Below are 17933 nucleotides of genomic sequence, written 5' to 3'. Positions count from 1 at the left end.
CTGTGAGTTACTGTCATGGCCTTTTTTTTAACACGCCTAACATGTAAGTCTCATCTGGAGGCAGGAGTGTAAAAAAAAAAATAATAATCTAAAATGAATTTCACACTATCCAAATCTTGATAGCTTCTGTGGGCTGAGCATTGTAAACTTTATGGGACGTGCTGGGTATTGGTAATGCTAAGAGAAGGTTGTATGTCCTTGTGACATCTCGATTAGTTGGAGTCTGCTGTTAGAACAAGTTTACACAAGTGGCTGGAATAGGGATAGCCCATTACCAAATATCTGCTTTCACTTATGCTGTACGCTACTTTTTGCTTAAGATTTCTAAGTTTAGAAATGATATCTCTAAGACTCTCTCCCCATTCTCCCAGTTTACAGAAATCTCTATGTGCTGTGTCCTTAGAGGTGCAGGCCTCTAGATTCTCTAGCATAGAACAAAATATAATTATAATAGTATTTTCAATAGCTTCTCAATGCGCCTTCTTTTTGTATACCTTTAATTCTTAAGTTGTTACATCTATTTGGATTCTCTAAATCATATATCTGTAATTCAGTTAGTTTTATCTGCTGTGTTCTAGACAGAGTAGCGTGGAACCATGGAACCCGGAGAAAGTGCATGTCATAGCACCCCCCCAAAAAGAACTGACCTTTGCCAGTGGGGTATGGCCAGCCTGTGGGGGAATACTGAGGTGAAGAGAAAACAGCAAGCAGTGGCAGTATTATGCTGGGCACTGAGGTCCCATTGGGGGAATGGAATGCTTTAGTGATGCACTATCTGACATTAAGGGGTGAGCTCCTTTGTCACTGCTTTATTTATATATAGCACCTAGGATCTGACTTTTATCTCCCTAGAATCATTGTTATTAGTCAATAGAAGAGATTGTATTATATATTCTGATCATTTAACTTAAACTGACAGAATACATGTGCTAGAGTGAGATATCACAGGGTGCACAGCAAATTACTGCAATTACTGCCCCAAGCAGCTATCACTGGAGTGGGAACACCTATGGGAAGCTCCATTCTCAGCTATGCTCCTACTTAGTAAATTTACATTGCACCTATATTAATATGAGTACTACTAACCATGTCATGTTCTGTCTACCACCATTATTATTATTTCAGTGACTCTTTTTGATCTCATACCTTATAATTGAAGTTTAGGATTTTACCTCAGATGTGTAACTATTAATTCAATTGAAGCACAATGAATGAATGAATGAATGAATGAATGAATGAATGAATGAATGAAGGAGGGAGGGAGGGAGGGAGAGAATCAAAGAGGAGAGAGGTTGAAAAAAGGAGATATGAGGGGCAAAGAGCCGATCACAGAGTAGAGAGGAGAGGGAATTAAAGAGGTGAGAAGTGAATGTAAACAATCTGACAGGAAAGGGGAGGTGATAGAAAATGATCACAGAGGAGGGGGGGGGGCGGAGGGGATGCAATCTGTGCAGTTTGAGAGAGCACGAAATGTAGAAACAGATCTCAGATCTGTAATGTATTTAGAACATAGAGCAAACAAACCGAGATAAAACAACAGGTGGCCGTCATACTGTGCAGCGCCCCATGAATTCTAGAACCCTGGATGGCGTCCTCTGTTCATTTTGCCATCCAGAGCTCATGCTCCCTGGAACCAACCTCGCTACACCCCTGGTTCTAGAGTACTGTTTTGTATACGCAAGCAGCATTCAGTGTTTCCTTCAGTTGTCTACAGTACATCTAAGACGCCGCTGAACAAATCAGCCCTCATCCAGAGGTGTATGCAGTTGCAGCCGCAGGTGCATATGTTTGCGGAGTCGCGGCGGTGATAATATGCAAATGCTAGTTTCAGCCTGACCCTCAAGTACTAGCGTGCACCTGAGTGTGCAAGCACTGAAATGCGAACTTTCAGCATCGATGCAGTGTTTCTATCTTAAAATTACCTCTGTAATTCTGCATTTGAGAATGCAGTCGCTGTCACTGACGCGCACACTCCCATAACTTGTCCAGGCAATAGAATTTTTGCATTCACTTCAGGTCACCTCCCAGTCAACACTCAGGAACGCCCACGGTTTTCCCTTACCATTTATGATACCATCACTCCTGGTACTCAGACGGCCGATGTTTTCACCGATGGTCCTTGGACACAGCAGCAGATCACAGAAGCTTACAAGAGGTGTCTATTTACACAAGACGTCTCCTGCAGAATTATCATATTTACACAGAGCAGCTACGTCCAAAGACGTTGCTGCTGTATACACAGCATACACATCCGAATAAGGCCCTTTGAGTACTGAAGATTAAGTCACTTTTGGGGATGGGGGCCATGTCACTTTCTAATGTCTTTCATGATCAAGTTGATAATGATGGATAGTTTCACTGCTATGCCATCTTGATTTAAAAATACATACATGCAGTGGCGGCTCCAGGCACGGGCAAGGCGGTCTGTCGTCCAGAGCGCCATTGTACGCCATTGTCGTCCGGTGGGCGCATATACGCTCAGGGGGAGGGAGCGGAGGAGGGAAGGGGCAGCAACACAGGGCAGCACTGGGCACAGCAAAACCTTGCTCCGGCCCTGCCTACATGCTGACCCATTTACCTGTTACTATTTAATTACTTTATTGTAAGATATGTGCAACTCAAAATAAACCCGTATTTGCTCTTTTGCAGCACAAATTTTATGTCTGCATATTTTACATGAACCTGTTCATTTTCAATGCCTCTAAATTGCTCACATACAGTACATGGCCACATAACACTGGAGTTTTGCTTAAACACACTATCAGTGCATAGAATAATCTATCTTTACTTGTCAATAAGACATTGCAAATTCATGCTAGCACATACTGTACAATTGTAATTATACAAGAGGAACACCCTCTACCCCCTTGTGCTTCTCCTTACTCTACCTTCATCTACATCTTACTCTCTACCAGGGCACCTAACACTTGGTTGCTTTGCCTTGTTGCTTATCTGGGTGTTATGGTCGCGAATGTAGCAATGTATATTATCCATGTCCTGTAATGTATTGTATTGTATTGTACTGTAAGTCACTGTAAATAAATCTATTTGTTTATGTACTTTGTAAGGCACTGCGGAACACTTGTGGCGCCATATAAATAAACACTAATAATAATTATTTATTTATTACCAGTTATTTATATAGCGCTCACATATTCCGCAGCGCTTTACAGAGAGAATATTTGGCCATTCACATCAGTCCCTGCCCCAGAAGAGCTTACAATCTATATTCCCTATCACATACACACACACGTACGCACTAGGGTTAATTTTGTAGGGAGCCAATTAACCTACAAGTATTTTTTGGAGTGTGGGAGGAAACCGGAGCACACGGAGGAAACCCACGCAAACACAGGGAGAATATACTAACTCCACACAGTTAGAGCCGTGGTGGGAATCGAACCCACGACCTCAGTGCTGTGAGGCAGTAATGCTAACCATTACACCGTCTGTGCTGCCCATAATAAGAAGAATAATAATAATAATAATAATACATAACCACCACTACACTTGGCAATGCAAACTTTTTGTTATTTATGTTTAAACTGTAAACTATAGTTGGTTCATCTACCGTACAAAATATACAGTATTGGGATAGTCTTTGTACTTTAAATTTTGTACAGATAATTTCAGCTTAACAAAAAATCCAGCCGTCTATAATTGCTAAAATGAATAAATAAGTATATAACAAAGTGACTAAATTACCTTAAACATGAATGATCATAAGATCATGCATTTAATAATGTATATTTAAAAAGAAATCAGGAAAGAGGGCCAGCTCACATAAGCTAAGACCACATTGGGAGATATACAGTAAAGCAAAAAAGGCAGGTGAAAAAATATTAAAAGATACATTACAAAAGTGTTAATAGATACGGAGGATGTAGTTAGCAGGATTACTTGTACAATACTAAGAATTAAATTATTCATATTTAGGACGTCACTTTTTTTCATCTTTCACATGTGCTGGGTGACTGGCTACAGATGAGGGAACCTTGTGGGAATCTGTAGACAAAATTAGTCACATTATATACATTACATATGTGTATGCTAGTGCAGAAGCAGCTGCTCAATTCATTTTGCTTTAAGCTGAAGTTACAGTATATAAACAGTTATCAGCATGGCTTTTAGATTATCAGTGTATAAATGGAGATAATGGAAGCTATGGTGATTTGACCTCTGCATCTCATATTGTGCTGCCAAGAAAATGTGTATAATTATTGAATCCTAAGGAGTCTGTAGTAGGTCACCCAGCACTTTTCACTCTGTTAGGAGACAGAGTGAAAAGTGATAAGTCTGTGATAAGGTGCCAGCCAATCAGCTCCCAACTGTCATCTCACAGGCTGTGTTTGAAAAATGACTGTTGGGAGCTGATTGGCTGGCACCTTATCACAGACATCACTTTTCACTCTGTCTCCTAACACTACTTAGTAAATAGACCCCTATTAGTCTAAAAATAAAAATTGGCCCTTGAAATGCTACCAAAAAATAAGGCTCAGTTAACAGATATGAGACAGAGGGTAGAGGGGGTCCTGCATGTGAGAGCTTGTAAGTTAGAGGCATAGGGTGATGCTTAGACAATAGATTGTGTCTGGTAGTGCACAGACTGATTAGTATCAGGATGGGATGAAATAGGGGAAACAGTGGATTTTGAGAGAGAATTTGAAAGTTCAAGGTTGGGGTAGGGTCTGGTCAGGAGGTGTAAGACTGCACAGAAGAAGTCTTGGAGGTTTGTAGGGAGTAGTGTAGGGGGTAATCAGAGAGGAGGCAAGGCACACACAGGGTAGCACTGATTTTGCATGTTTTAAGAGAAAATGGAGGCTTATTCTGCAAAGACGAGTTTTCAGGATGTATAATTTGATGTATAATTTGATTCTAGCATTCAGCATAGCTAGATTTGTTCAATGAGATTAGCACAACACTATCATAGTGAGTGATTTGACACAGTATAACTACTGTAGCTTTCTAAAACTATCACACTTGTTACTATATAATATGTAATACCTTTAATAGCGTCCAGGGGTTTATGTTCGCTCACTGAATGAGACTTGGAAGAATCAGCTTGGTGGTTTGAAGGTTCCCCATGGTGATGTTTTGGAGGTTCCACTTGGTGAGGTTTAGAAGGTTCCACTTGGTGAAGCTGGAAAGGTTCTATTTGGTGAGGCACGGAAGTATCAACATGAGGAGACAAGGAAGGTTCCACGTGGTGAGGCTTAGAAGGTTCTACTTGGAATGGTATAGAAGGCTCCCTTTGGTGTGCCTTGGAAGGTTCCTCTTGATTTTGATATGTAGGTTCTACTTGGCGAGGTTTTGAAGGGCATTCTTGTTGAGACTTGGGAAGTTCCCCATGTTGGTGTTTTGAATGTTCCACTTGACTGTAATTGTGAGATTGTACCTGGTGATCTTTGGAAGGGTCTTCTTGGTGTTTGGAATTTTCATATTTTTGATGCTTGTGTGGTTCTACCTGGTGATGCTTATGAGGCTTTACTTGATGGTGTTTGGCATGGTCCAATAGTTTGTGCTTGGGAGTTTCCTCTTGTTGTTTAGCAGCTTCATCCTGTATGTGCTGTGCAGGTTCCACATGATATTTAGAAGTTTCTTTCTGTTGGTGCTTTGAAGGTTTCTCATGGTGTTTAGAAGTTTCATACTGTAGAAGGTTGGTAGGTTCCTCATGATATTTAGAAGCTTCATCCTTTTGGTGCTTGGCAGGTTTTTTATGGTGTATAGAAACTTCATCCTGTAGAGGCTTGGAAAGTTCCTCATAATATTTAGAAATTTCATCCTGTTGGTGCTTGGAAGGTTCCTCATGGTGTTTAGTAGTTTCTTCCGTTTGGTGCTTGGAAAGTTTTTCATGGTGTATAGAAGCTTCATCCTGTAGAGGCTTGGTAGGTTCCTCATGGTGTTTAGAAGTTTCATCCTGTTGGTGCTTGGAAGGTTTTTCATGGTGTATAGAAACTTCATCCTGTAGAGGCTTGGAAAGTTCCTCATTATATTTAGAAGTTTCATCTTGTTGGTGCTTGGCAGGTTCTTTATGGTGTTTAGAAGATTCATCCTGTTGGTGCTTGGAAGGTTCCTCATGGTGTTTAGAAGTTTCATCCCGTTGGTGCTTGGCAGGTTTTTCATGGTGTATAGAAGCTTCATCCTGTAGAGGCTTGGAAGGTTCCTCATGATATTTAGAAGTTTCATCCTGTTGGTGCTTGGCAGGTTCTTTATGGTGTTTAGAAGTTTCATCCTGTTGGTGCTTGGAAGGTTCCTCATGGTGTTTAGAAGTATCATCCTGTTGGTGCTTGGAAGGTTTCTCACTGTGTTTAGAAGTTGCATCCTGTAGAGGCTTGGTAGGTTCCTCATGATATTTAGAAGTTTCATCCTGTTGGTGCTTGGCAGGTTCTTTATGGTGTTTAGAAGTTTCATCCCATTGGTGCTTGGAAGGTTTTTCATGGTGTATAGAAGCTTCATCCTGTAGAGGCTTGGTAGGTTACTCATGATATTTAGAAGTTTCATCCTGTTGGTGCTTGGCAGGTTCTTTATGGTGTTTAGAAGTTTCATCCTGTTGGTGCTTGGAAGGGTCCTCATGGTGTTTAGAAGTTTCATCCTGTTGGTGCCTGGCAGGTTCTTTATGGTGTTTACAAGATTCATCCTGTAGATACTTGGAATATTCCTCTTGGTGTTTTGGAGTTTCATCCTGTTGGTGCTTGGAAGGTTCTTCTTGATGGTGCTTAGCAGGTTCTATTTCATGGTGTTTGGTGGATTCTTTTTGGATTTTAGCAGGTTCATCCAGGTGAAGGTTGAAAGGTTGTTTTTTCCTGGCTGGCAGTTTTTTTAGTGTAGTTTGCATAATTAATTTTCATTGTGTTTGGGCGCTTCTTCTTGACTTCTCTGAGATTGGCGTTTAAGGAATTCTTCTTGAGATTTGGATGTTTCACCATGTTCTTGTTCACACTTTGCATTGTCCTTAGAAATTTCTTGGTAGACTTTGGGTACATAACAGTGAATGGATTCTTTTGGTGTGTGCTCTCCTATGTGAAATTAAATAATGTGTTTACAAAGCATATTGGATAGATTTTGCCTGCCATTAATAGTTTAAGGAACAGTGCAGCCCTTTTATAAGTAAAAGGATATATGTATTAGTAACCTAGAAGTCTCTAAGTGTTATATAAGTATTCAATCACAATTATCATTGTTTAATTATATAGGGCCAATCATAGTAGATAACACTGTTTAGAGTACACAGTATCTATAACACGCACCACACATGCACACACACATGGTCTTTCTCACCCTGAAAACCACTAAAACTCTCATCCTTATAATCTCTGGCCTTGACTAAAGTTAAATATTCCTCTTTGGCCTACTGAACTCCAGCCTCTCCCCTCTTCAGTCTTTCCTTAATTCAGCTACCCATCTAATTTTACTCTATTACCACTTAAACTCCCCATTAGTTCCCTGTGCAGCAAATAATCAAATTCATGAACCTCTCAACTGTTCTTCTCCTCTCTACATCTCCAGTCTCATTACCAAATACATTGCCTCCACCCACTTCACTCAGCTTATGACTACTGACATCCCACACTCAATCCTCAGTCCTCAAGACTTTAAATGGGCCTTTAAAACTTACCACTTCATTCAAACTTACCCCCTCCTTAACTCTCCCACAGCTCTGCCCCCTGTCCATCATTGTGACTGCCTTTCTTTAGTAAGTAAGTTCTTACAAATAGGAGCCTCTGCTCATTGCTTTTATAGTGTAATTATGTAAATTATTTACTATAATTATTTATCTATGTTTGTAATGGGATGTAGCTATAATACCGATGGCCGGGAAACTGTCTGTTTAAATCCCGGCATCAGAATCCCGACCCGAAACTAAACATAGGCAGCTAAATCCCAGTGCCAGCTTACATACTGACGCCAGAATCCCGACAGATGGCATCCTGACCAAAGGTTAGGTGCAGGGGGGGGGAGGTTAGGTTTAGGCACCCCGGGGGGTTAGGGTTAGGCTTTGGGGGGGAAGGTTAGGGTTTGGAACCACTGTGGGGGTTAGGCACTAAGGGGGGGACATTTAGGTATAGGCACCAAAGGGACAGGGTTAGGATTAGGAACTACCAGGGAGCGTTAGGGTGCGGGGTGGGAAGGGTTAGGTTTAGGCACCAAGAATGGAGGGTTAGGGGGAGAAGGGGGGAGGGATGCTGCTGTCAGAATTTTGACACAAGGCATCTCGACTGCCGGTATTTCAAACCCAACCCGTTTTTAACAATTTGTACAATCTAATATGTTCTATGACTTTTAAAATGTATTTTAGTTATCAACAATTTAAAAGTAACTATGGTTTTTGTTTAATATTATCCAACTTCAAGATTTGGGGCCCCATTTTGCAACAAGAGATAACCCCTTTACCGCTCTGTAAATGGTGTTTGTCTTCCTTTCAGTATTTAACAAACATCAGTAAGCTTAGCCTTTCTGGTCTCAGCAAAGTCTTCCAGGCATTGCTGAATCACTACTGGGTGATAGACTGCCAGCAACAGTGTAGAGAATGCCGCCAAGGAGGGGGACATTGCTGGACCTCGCCAGGGAGGTAAGTAATGTTACATACCAATAGCATATGCATTAGTATTTCTGTGATACTAAACAAAATATTATGTTGCACGTAATAAGGATCATTGTTACATGGGGCCTTAATGCTTGCAAAAAATGCCATTACAATTATAATAATGTTGGCATGGGAATTTAAACATTTTGTAAGCAACAAGACCAAGTAAGTTATGCATATTATTTCCTGCATTGCTTAGGTGACCTACTTTTTAGTTTTAATGAGAAGTCCAAAGTTAATCACAAATCCCTTTGAAAAATGATTATGTACAAAGAGGGGTGGTAAATAAGATGGTACCACACCACTACAATCTTTTTAAAAGTCATGGACTGGGACTTTTTTGAGGTTTTGTTTAGCCTGCCAGAGAGGTCCTGTGACAACCCCTCTTCTCCATTCTGTATCAGTATGAGGCTGATGTGATAAGCTAGTCAGCTCTTTATCTGTACTGCATATGAACATAAATCTAAAATAAATCAATACAAACCCGTGTGACAAGGTGCTGTTAAATAAAATCTAAGTTTTTATTATATCCAGGATCAGCACATTTTCACCATCTCATCATGTTCTTTATCTAAATAAGTTTGATAATAATAGGAAAAAAAACTGTCATCACTGAATTAATGTAATGCATTAATAATTTCCTATAAGCTCCTCTTATACTATTCATGTTAATGGACAACTTAAAACACTTTTCTATAGAAAGAACAGTTGGTACAGTAGCAGTTGGTAAACACATCACATTATATTATATACAATTCTAGAATTAAAACTACAGTGGTATGTCGGCAATAATTGAGTGATTGTAAGTAATGCTTATGGTTTTAGCACCACAAAGTAGTTAGTGACCGATAACAGGGCCGAAACTAGGATATTTGTCACCCAGGACAAACTCATAATTTGGCAACCCCAAAAAAAATACAACAAAGAGGACGAAAAGGGTGTGTGGTTTTGTGGCACATTATGCCACACAGTGATGTCCCTTATAACACATTATGCCACTGTAATGTCCCTTGCAATACATTATACAACACAGTAAAGCCCCTTATAACACATTGTGCCACAAAAATGCCCCTTACAACACATTATGCAACATTAATGCCCCTTATACATTATGCCACAGTATTGCCCCATATACATTTATGCCACAGTAATGCTCCATAGAAATATGCCACAGTAATGCCCCTTTTAGATTATGCCACAGTAAGGCCCCTTACACATTGTGCCACAGTAAGGCCCCTTACACATTATGCCACAGTAAGGCTCCTTACACATTAAGCCACAGTAAGGCCCCATCTCCCTTCTCTTACCTGCCGTGACCACGTGGTGGGTGAGCTCGGGGTGGCGCGGGACGGGACAGGGCTGCCACATGCTGGGGAACTCTCAGTACTGTCATTGTAATGTGGCGCCGCTCGCGAACCAATTGAAGCTCACAGACCAGTAGCCTCTGCTGATTGGCTGCCTGACCCACAAGAGCAACAACCTAGCCTCCCAGCAGCCTCTCCCCTTAGCCCCCTCAAGTCCGGCACCTGGATTACGTGCCCCCTTAGCCCCCCCTAGTTGCGGCCCTGCCTATAATAGATAACATTTTATGGCTTCAACATCAACAATAAGTTAGAAAATTGCCAGAATATATCAAAATATAAAATATATAGTAATTTGAAATGTAAATAAAGGGTAAATAAATAGCTGTAAATAAATAGGACATATTGATGTTGCAAATGTATTTAAAACTAAGTATTGGGTCACCATTGTGCTCATCTCACTTGCTATAACAGTGTGCTTTACAGGTTGAGTCTCCCATATCCTAAATGCTTGGGACCAGGGGTATTTTGGATAACGGAATATTCCGTATTTTGGAATAATTGCATACCATAATTAAATATCTAGGGAATAGGGCCAAAATATACACACAGAATGCATTTATGTGTTATATACACATTATAAACACAGCCTGCAGGTAATTTTATACAATATTTTCAATAATTTTGTGGCTCAAGCAAAGTTTGTGTACAGAAATGAAATTCATTTATGTTTCATATACACCTTATACAAAGCCTGAAGGTAATTTTATACAATATTTTATTAATTTGTGCCTTAGACAAAGTTTGTGTACAGTGAACCATCAAAAATCAAAGGTTTCATTATCTCAGTCATGCCAAAACAATTGTGTGTTTCGGAATATTCCATTTTTTGGAATATTTGGATATGAGAGACTCAACCTGTATAACACCAATTTATCCTCCTGAAGCTAAACTGAAAGAATTAATCTTTCCATGGAAACCTGTAGCTGAATACAGAAATGATTGCCCTATGGGTAAGGAGTGCTTATGCTCTTTGCCAGCCTTGTTATCCTCTTGACAATGATTCTGGTTGTCTTTTGAATCCGACATGGCAAATTCTGCTGATGTACTGTACCAAGAAAGGTATATGGAGGAGAAATATGACTGATACTCCAATTGTTTTAAACCCTTATATAGTCTTATATATACCTTCAGTCGTGCTTCCCAGGTATAATGAGGGACATCAAAGTGTTGATCAAGGGTAAAACTTTTAGTAAACAAAATGACTGACAACAGTTGTCAGAAGTCTAATATAACAGTTTTTATAAAAGCATGGACTATCACTGTGCTCCTGTTATAGATTATATGGTCTGTTGAAACCAGAGGGTTTAATATGTCAAAATAAAGATGAACATGGCAAATAATAATTCTTTGATGTTACTGTACAGATGCTTATTAAACAAATAAGTCATGAATTATAGTACTTACTCAGCTGCAGCTCACTGAAGCACTGTAGCTGATGTCAACTATTTAACTATCTAGGACTTTTGTACTGCTTAAAGAAGACTGGTCACTTCAGAAACAGGTGCTTTTGTGTTACCTTGAGGTTATTCAGAGCTTCAAAACTTAAGGGGGGGAAAGTCCCCATCTCATTAGATATGACTGTTAAATCAGGTATTTGCATGCTAATCAGATTGTTTTGTGTGCTACAGTACTTATCCCTGCTAGGAGCAGCCAATGGCTAATCCCTCCCATTGCTTTCCCCCTCCCACCCCATACTCCATGGCAGGACCTTCTAACTAGTCATGGAGTAGGGACAGGGCTCTACCCATACCTAATTGGCTATAAGAATACAATATAATCTCTATTTAGCTGTCCCTCTTCCAGGCTAACTGGGAATAGGGTGGTGCAGGCAGTTTTAATTCATTAATATCAATTTAACAAAATAGAACCTGTCTCTGCTTTTACAGATTATTTTGAACATATAACTATGCTCTATATAATCTCATTACATGAAAAGGTTGTGATTTTTTGTACAGATAGTCTACTGTAAAACTAAACATCAGAACTTGTTAATGTAGTGTTTCCCAAACTGTCTTGAGTCACGACGTCCTATTGTATCATCATTATTTTCACAGCACCCCTGGGCCAAAAGTTTCTTATTGTGAAATTCAGAAAAAAAATATTAAATTAAGTAAATTGTGCTGATATTTCATCCTTAGGTTTAGTTATGTGGTGGAGGACACGGTGGCGCTTCCGGTTCTCCATGTAATTTGTATGTCCAGAGCTGGTTTTGCCTATCACATTGACCATAGATAGTTTGATTGGTCCTTGGCACCCAACCCATGACACCCCAGCAAGTGCCACTGCACTCAGTTTGTATCATTGACACACACTTTTATCTTACAGTATAAACTGTAACCTTCAAAGCAGTATATCTGTGGTCTGCCATGGTATTTGTGTCATCTAGCAATGGACATTGAAGAACGATTTAATGAAAACACTAATATTTAAGAGGAAATGTATTAAACTTTCGATGTGGAGAACTTGCCCATAGCAACCAATCAGCTTCAGGCTATCCTGAAGCTGATTGGTTGCTATGGGCAATCAAGTGCATTCTGTAAAATGATAGGCAGAAGATGATTGGTTGATATGGGCAATTTCTCCACTTGTCTACTTATCCACTCTACAGAAGCATTGATACATTTTCCTCATAGTGTATTTTGGAGACTTCAATCACTACAGACATTTGTAATATATCTGTTGGATTGATATTGTCTCGCAATAAAGGCATTGATATTATTTCCCAGTGCTCTTTTAATTGTAAGCTGCCCTGCCAAATTGCAACGCCTTTATGGTATGTTACATTAAGTTACCACTATAAATGTAAGAAAAAGGAGAATATATTTAACAATATATTTCTCAAGGTGAACTACTTGATTGCATAGTGATAGAGTATAATAATGGAAATTGTATTATTCCTTTATGGTAACCATGGCTGGAAGACTGAATCCAGGGCTACATAAAATACAGGGCTGACTGACTCAGAACTATATGAAGTGAAAGTTGTAAACAACTTTTACACACCTTTCATTGAAGTTGGTGTACTAGTTGGGCAAGTGATCTGGGGTTGGGTACAGGATCCGGCGGTCAGAATCCCGATAGTCACAATGCCGCCTCCAGAATCCCGATGGTGAAAATCCAGATGCATGTTAGTGAGTATTCTAACACATTCCCTATAACTCTGCCTAATCCTAACCCACTCCTCCCACAGCCTAACCATAACCATCCCCTTTGGCATCCTAGACCTAACTGTCCCTTCCAATACCCTGACCGTAACCCTCCCCTCCTGCAGCCAAACCCTAACCATCCCCCTATTGCCTAACCCTAAAACTAACCCCTAACTAAAACCCCAGTTGCCGACAATAGCACCCACTCAAGTGAAGATGTGAATGAAAGCTGTACAAATCGGAGTTGCCACAATTGCTTTAAGTTACGTATGCAGGCTCTGATGCATGTACAGTTTTCTAACAATCGCAAGATCCTTATGCACATGGAATTACGAGCAACTCAAAATCAGGTCCTATATGAGCAAATATGTATTGTATTATGTAATGTATGATGAATAGCCTTGATCCATTATTTGTTGTTTATAGGTTTGCCTCAATATGTTTTCCATACTAAGAGGGTCCAGGTAAAGGTTTTCAATTAGTAGTTTTAAATGGCGGAGAAAATGTATTTTGGATATAACAAGATGCATAAAGTTTCAAAAAAGGTTTGGAACGCTAAAGAAAGGGGAATCCAATACCCTATGTGGTCGGATAATACAAAAGATAATCATCATATGATAAGTCTGAGAAGGAAAATAGACCTCTAGAAGTGACCAATTGGCTGATTCGCCACTTACCTTTGTGGTGATTCTTGTCAGTGTAATAGCGGAATGGATGGAGAATATGTGTTTCAGTTCTCTCAGTCCGTCCCAAAAAACTATAAATTCCAGCAGATCCATTGCTAACAGAGGGCCTGATTCAGCTTAGGATGGAATTGCAAAGCTGCACGCAAGCAGCTTTGCAATTCCGTCCTTGCAATTATGGTAATGCAGCAGAAGGCATCATGCCTCCTGCATGTATTACTTATCCGAGTAACAGCGCCACCGCCACTCCCTCCCGCCCACAAACGTTATCAGACTGTCAATCACTAACAGTCTGCTGCCACTCTGCGTGCGGTCACACAGGACCTATACTGCACATGTGCAGTACGGGTCAGGTGCCTACAAAGATTTCCGACCCCATGCGCAGCCTAAACAAATCAGCCGCATGCTTCTGACATTGACACTACTTCCACCTCTGAATCTTGCCCGGTATGCACACTGTATCTTCTGAGTGGCAAAGCATTGCAGAATTCTGTATTTATAAGCTGACAATCATGCACTAGTCTCTAGAACCCTGTAGTCCTTGAGAAAAAAATCCACATACCCTGAAGTTATAACATTATCCAACAGATCATTATAAGTGAAAACCTCCCTATATGTGGCACAGTCCCAGTTTTATGTTTAAGGATCTTAATCTGTGTTGATAATGCTAATTATTACACATCCTAAATAGGAACATAAATAATTTGTAACATATGAGATGTTTAAGTAATTTGTTCTTGTCATTGTTATTTCATTTTCCATCTACACCTACCCAGGAACCTTTTACGTCTGCCAAGAGTCACACACAGTCATATTTTACTGCTTCCAGTATGAGAGAACAGCATCAGATTACTGTCAAAAGCTAAGGTGACAGCAACTATTATTGATATGAATTTAGAAATGGATATATTAGCATTTTATGTAAGTTAGGGTGCAGGTCATTTGAATGAATTTGAATAGTGACCAAGAAAGGAAAACATTTCTGCTATTCATTTTAATGATTGGTGAATGTGTCCCACCGTCATACAGCTGTGTTTTGCAGATTGCAGGGAACATCATAGCCATATATGTGGAGGACTGAGTACCACTATGATTATGGGCCAGTTGCAGACATGGATGTAAATCCCAAGTACATCACTGAAAAGATACCTGCATGGATAAATGCATACTGTAAATTCGCTCATGCAGGCTGAACGCATCTTGATGTGCCCACATCTGTGTCTGTGGCATTGTAGCATATGTGCCTGGTATGCTACTAGTTAACATCATCAGTATGCACTTGCATTTGCTCTATTCTATGTGCAAAAGATATGTCAGCAAAAACAACTATTATCGTTTACGTATAGGACTGTATAGGGAGCATTTACATGAACATGTCCTCATTGAAATTTGCCTGTGTGAGCTCAACATGTCACAACCCAGTTCCTCCTCTTTGATTTTACATTACTCAAACAGGTGTATGTTCAACTCTGCATTAGTTCATTTGTGTTCAATATATGCTCTTTATGAGTTCTATCTTGTACATGCCTGTACCCTATATGGGGATTTGATGGTTGCTCCTTTGTAGGAAATAATACAGATGCATTCTGGTTCTTCTTTTTTTTTTATCTTGGAAAGTGGTTTCATACTGACTGACATTTCTAAGCAACCATATCTAGTATGGTTTTGGTCAAATTTCATGCACTGTTTCAGGTCAGAATATAGGTATGTTATTATTGTCAGGTAACATTGAGTAACACTGAGTAACATTGAGTTATAGGTACAGGATAGTAAAAATGTAGATTGCAGAGACAGATAATGTTTCCACGTCATAGATGCTGTCTTATAAACCAAACCCATGAAGGACCGTGCTACTGATTTCTCTATGGTATATTATTAGCAAAGATAGAAACATAATAACTTTTAAACATGTTAACTTCCCTTCTTTAGATCTACACAGTGCTAGCATTAGTGAGGTTCGGTCTGATAGAGAAACAGGGGAGCATTGTCTTCATCTCACCTGTCTCCCTTATACATTGGGGGAGATTACTCACCGTCCAAACATCTAACACTCCCCAAGTCCTCTCCAGTCCAACACACTTTTTGCTGTAATCACCTAAGTGACAGTATCACCTGTTTATTGTAGTTCAGAAGTCTACTGGATGTCCTTGAGAGGCTGAAGAAGCTGTCACAGGTATGGTGAAAACTGGATATGGCTTAATGTGAACGTGGCTCCCTTATACTGTATACATTTATCTTTATCTTACTTTACTTCCAGACATTCCAGACGCATTACCTAGCAACCCATCGCCAGTAGCAGTTCAGTAGGCTGCCGGAAACTCTGCAGTATGAAACTTTTGAGGCAGTGGAAACCACAGGACCTTATCGGACAGGTAAATGATGTTAAATACTTTGCGCATATTTACTAGTATCACTAGTAATAAGTAGTTAAATGGAGCTTCAAGTCTCTTTTCTCCTTCTAAAACTTCCTTTTTCCCCAGATCTTTATGTCCCTTACTATTTTTGTAATAGTAAGGTGGTAACGGGGTATCAGCATGTATGGTATGCTCAATGAGGGAGTGTTGAGGGTGTGTTGATTGACAGTGCACATTGAGATGGAGGGTGTGTTGATGGAGAGAAAACATGGAGATGGAGGGTGTGTTGATTGAGAGCAAACATGGAGATGGAGGGTGTGTTGAAGGAGAGTACATATGGATATTTAGGAATGTGTTGATGGGGAGTACACATGGAGATGGAGGGTGTGTTGCTAGAAAGTAAAAATGGAGATGGAGGGTGTGTTGAAGGAGAGTACACATGGAGATGAGGGTGTGTTGATGGAATGAATACATGGAGATGGAGAGTGTGTTGATGGAGAGCAAACATGGAGATGGAGAGTGTGTTGATGGAGAGTACACATGGAGGTGGAGGGTGTATTGATGCAAAGTACACACGGAGATGTAGGATGTGTTGATGGAGAGCATACATGGAAAAGGAGGGTGTGTTGATGGAGAATACACATCGAGATGTAGCATGTGTTGATGGAGAGCATACATGGAAAAGGAGGGTGTGTTGATGGAGAATACACATCGAGATGTAGCATGTGTTTATGGAGAGCATACATGGAGAAGGAGGGTGTGTTGATGGAGAATACACATGGAGAAGGAGGGTGTGTTGATGGAGAATACACATGGAGAAGGAGGGTGTGTTGATGGAGAGTACACATGGAACTGGAGGGTGTGTTGATGGAGAGTAAACATGGAGATGGAGAGTGTCTTGATGGAGAGTACACATGGAGATGAATAGTGTGTTGATGGAGAGTACACATGGAGATGCAGAGTGTGTTGATGAAGAGTACACAGAGATGAATAGTGTATTGATGGAGAGTACACATGGAGAAGGAGGGTGTGTTGATGGAGAGTACAAACGGAGATGGAGAGTGTGTTGATGGAGAGTAACGTGTATACTGTAAATAATTATACCTTTTTTTCAAATGAATCTTTTGCACCAGTGATATTAAGGTAGTGATAATGATGACAGCTGTGAAACCAGGTGTACAGGTTGGTTGGGCCACAATGCAGGAGCAATCATGGCTAACTCTTCATCAGCCCCTTGCTGTATATTTTTCTATACCTAACTTCTACTGCCCTTTTTTACGTTCTTTCAATTTTTTTCTATATCTCTTACTCTATTTGTATTTCTTTTTCTCTATTCTCTTGTAAATTTATATATTTCCTTCCCTCTTTTCTTCTTTTCTATACTTTTTTTAGTTTCTTTTGTGTTTATTTACTTTCATTTTCTATAACTTTTTCTCTATTTTTTGTTTCTTTATATTTCTGCTATCTTTCTTTTCTAGTTTTTTTTATCTATTTCTGCATTTTTGAACCATTCATGGGGAGCACTTTTTGATAACTTCCCTTTATACCTGCATGTACTGACTAGACTGGTTGCAGTTCTTCTGCAAAGTGGGAGTTATCATGCCTGTGAATGTTGTTGATGTCTGTAAATGTATGCTAGGGAATGTAGTTTGAATATGCACAATAGTCCCCATTGCCAACTCCTATACTGCACTTGTCGGTCCTGCTTGGAAATATCATCATCTATTCCTGACTACCAGGATAAATATCTTGTGTCACCTGAGAAATGATGCATCACAAGGCAATCGATCCATCAATGCAAG

General features: G+C 39.9%; 1 pseudogene; it reads right to left on the bottom strand.

Moving 5' to 3' along the window:
- Positions 1 to 3940: 3940 nt before the first annotated feature.
- LOC148443191 (uncharacterized) lies at positions 3941 to 10974 on the bottom strand (annotated as a pseudogene).
- Positions 10975 to 17933: the final 6959 nt, after the last annotated feature.

The sequence above is a fragment of the Taudactylus pleione genome, unplaced genomic scaffold, assembly GCF_031769625.1.
Source record: "Taudactylus pleione unplaced genomic scaffold, aTauple2 ptg001314l, whole genome shotgun sequence".
In the NCBI taxonomy this organism is placed as follows: domain Eukaryota; kingdom Metazoa; phylum Chordata; class Amphibia; order Anura; family Myobatrachidae; genus Taudactylus; species Taudactylus pleione.
This window is presented reverse-complemented; position numbering and strand designations above follow the sequence as displayed.